This window comes from Oryx dammah, unplaced genomic scaffold, assembly GCF_014754425.2.
Source record: "Oryx dammah isolate SB20612 unplaced genomic scaffold, SCBI_Odam_1.1 HiC_scaffold_9, whole genome shotgun sequence".
In the NCBI taxonomy this organism is placed as follows: Eukaryota; Metazoa; Chordata; class Mammalia; order Artiodactyla; family Bovidae; genus Oryx; species Oryx dammah.
In genome coordinates, this window is record NW_024070193.1 from 2,003,114 (window position 1) to 2,006,553 (window position 3,440).

Below are 3,440 nucleotides of genomic sequence, written 5' to 3' on the forward strand. Positions count from 1 at the left end.
GGGGATTTAATGTAACGTTACATCGAGTAACATCCGATGTGTGTGTTTCACACGCCAAAGACGGCAGTGTTTCACCAGAAGCATTTCCCTCAAAATGAATGGCATGGGGGGTTATCATTAGATAAGACTTTATTAGGTTGTTACGATTTGGACCCATCTTTCTCTCCTCGGAAGATACGGGCAGAGTAAAAATGAGAGTTTGTCAAATAGGATTCAATATGCATATATTCACTCAGCAGGCTGTAAGCGCCAGAAACACTTCCCGTCACACATTCAACAAATATTTATTAGGCTTCTAACACGTGTGAGACACAGGCTGGGAGAGACAAAGAAAATAAAACACAGTCCCCGCCACTGACAGACTCAGAAAGAGGATTCAGAGGGACACATAAGTATGTGGCTTCTTGGGGCTCTGATGAAGGAATATCCATAGGGCAATGAAAGGAAGGATGGGACAGAAATGAACTCTGTCCAGGGAAGGAGCAACTTAGCTTGGGTTCTGAAGAATGAATAGGAGTTCTCTAAATGAGCCAGCATCCTAACTAGAGGGAACAGCATGTGCAAAGGAATGGAGGCAGGACAGAGAACCAAAAAGAAGCAAGGTTTGATGATTTAAAGCACAGGATACACCAAGAATCTAGAAAGGCCACGTGATGCATTGGTCCATCACTTTTAAAATTGGACAGGCACAATAAGTTAGAAATTAAGAATGCAGATTCTGAAACCAGTGTGCCTGGGTTTCAATCCCAAACCATTTGCCATGTAGGACCCAACCTGGCCCCGGGTTAGTTACTGAATCTCTCAATGCCTCAGTTTACTCACGTGCAAAATGATCAAACCATATTCAGATCCCTGTTCATTCCTGCAGCACATAATTCCTGAGAGCCTACTGCATACAGGGGCCCACTCTAGGCACCAGGCGACATCAGAGAACAAAACAGGGATTCCCGCCTGCTTGTAGCTCACACTGCCATGGGGGACAAGAGCAAAGCAGACAGGCAGCGAACAGGCAGCGACAGGGGCAGCAGGTCCAGGGACCTGGGTGAGGCGGGTGCCGTGGGCACCGAGCAGAGAGGGACGAGGGCCAGGCCAGGAGACCACTCAGGAGGCCAGCAGGGGTGTGGCCCAGGCAGGGGCGGGAGGAGTCACTGGGCTATTCCAGGGGAGGGCCACCCAGGCAAGCTGATGAATAAGGGTTGGGGAGGGAGGCAGAGCAGCTGAGAGTGCTCAGCGCACTAGATGGTTCAGTTCCGTTCAGTCGCTCAGTCATGTCCAATTCTTTGCGACTCCATGGACTGCAGCACGCCAGGCCTCCCTGTCCATCACCAACTCCCGGAGTCCACCCAAACCCATGTCCATCGAGTCAGTGATACCACCCAACCATCTCATCCTCTGTTGTCCCCTTCTCCTCCTGCCCTCAATCTTTCCCAGCTTCAGAGTCTTTTCCAATGAGTCAGCTCTTCATATCAGGTGGCCAAAGTATTGGAGTTTCAGCTTCAACATCAGTCCTTCCAATGAACACCCAGGACTGATCTCCTTTAGGATAGACTATTTGGATCTCCTTGCAGTCCAAGGGACTCTCAAGAGTCTTCTCCAACACCACAGTTCAAAAGCATCAATTCTTCAGCGCTCAGATTTCTTTATAGTCCAACTCTCACATCCATACATGACCACTGGAAAAACCATAGCCTTAACTAGACGGACCTTTGTTGACAAAGTAATGTCTCTGGTTTTTAATATGCTATCTAGGTTGGTCATAACTTTCCTTCCAAGGAGTAAGCATCTTTTAATTTCATGGCTGCAATCACCATCTGCAGTGATTTTGGAGCCCCCAAAAAGAAAGTCAGCCACTGTTTCCACTATTTCCCCATCTATTTGCCATGAAATGATGGGACTGGATGCCATGATCTTAGTTTTCTGAATGTTGAGCTTTAAGCCAACTTTTTTGCTCTCCTCTTTCACTTTCATCAAGAGGCTTTTTAGTTCCTCTTCACTTTCTGCCATAAGGGTGGTGTCATCTGCATATCTGAGGTTATTGATATTTCTCCCGGCAACCTTGATTCCAGCTTGTGTTTCTTCCAGTCCAGCGTTTCTCATGAGGTACTCTGCATAGAAGTTAAATAAGCAGGGTGACAATATACAGCCTTGACGTACTCCTTTTCCTATTTGGAACCAGTCTGTTGTTCCATGTCCAGTTCTAACTATTGCTTCCTGACCTGCATATAGGTTTCTCAAGAGGCAGGTCAGGTGGTCTGGTATTCCCATCTCTTTCAGAATTTTCCACAGTTTGTTACGAGTTAATCCTCCAATAGTGCAGGGTTGGGCAGGGCCCCCACCGAGGCCGGGGAGGCAGCTGGGGTCAGCGGTCCACTCTGACCCACCCCTGGACCCTGCACAGCCCCCCAACCAGCCGCTCCCTCCACCAGGAGCCCCCACATCCTCTTGGTGTCGGTGCTGACCTCACTCTGGGGACTCGGCAGCAAGAGCTGTGATTATTCCCCCAGCAGCCCCAGGCAGCCTGGCTCCCGCTAATAAATGAACTGAAAAGTCAGTCTTCACTGCTCACAGCCCCACCGAGCATCCCAGAGCCTATCGTCTGAGAACAGCTGATGTTTTGATGACACTTGCTTAGAAGTTCGAGGCTGCTTTTGCTTCGCGCGGCTCACAGGAACACACTGTCACGAGAACCTGCCAGAAGTTTCAAGTTCACTAAAGATCCTCATTTCGCAGACAGGGGACGACAGAGCAGAGAGCAGGCAGGCCTTCCTGTGCAGGGACTGAGCCCGGCCGAGCGGCCGGGCCCCCAGCCAGCCTCCCCCTCTGCAGACACTCCCTCTCCGCAGGCTCTGGGGGGCCGCGCTGGCCCAAACCCTGAGACCACCTGCGTGACCTTGGTCAAGTCACATACCTGCAAAGCCTCCCTGTGTCAACGGGCCGTGGGTAGAGTAATGATGACCTGGGTGTGGGTGTCAGAATGTAGGGCTACGTGCATGAAATGCTTGTGAGAGGCAGACATGAATTATAGCCACGGGGACATCCCTGGTGGCCCAGTGGTTAAGACTTTGTACTCCCAATGCAGGGGACCTGGGTTCGATCCCTGGTCAAGGAACTAGATCCCACATGCCGCAAGTGAGACCTTGCAGAGCCAAGGACATAAATAAAAATAAACATTAAAAAAAAAAGAATTCAGCGATGACTTTCACTGATTTCATATTGCAATAGACCTTGGAATTCTGAAAAGCCAAAATCGTACTATGACTTGCAAAGCTTGCCTTAGTATTTTTTTTTTAATGATCTGGTTTTAAAACATTACAGAACCCCTTTGTAGGGCCTGCAAGGTGCCACACAGTCTGTCTCTGTGTGTCTCTCCCTTCCCAGCTTGGCCTCTCACCCCAGCTCCCCATGCTCCAGACTCACTGTCCTCTGAGTTCTCCAAACAA

The 3,440-nt window shown here is 49.6% G+C and overlaps 1 non-coding gene across 1 annotated transcript; it reads left to right on the forward strand.

Annotated features, from left to right (window-relative positions):
- Positions 1–3,036: 3,036 nt before the first annotated feature.
- On the forward strand, positions 3,037–3,109 carry TRNAG-CCC. The gene has a single exon. It is a non-coding gene; the product is annotated as a tRNA-Gly (tRNA).
- Positions 3,110–3,440: the final 331 nt, after the last annotated feature.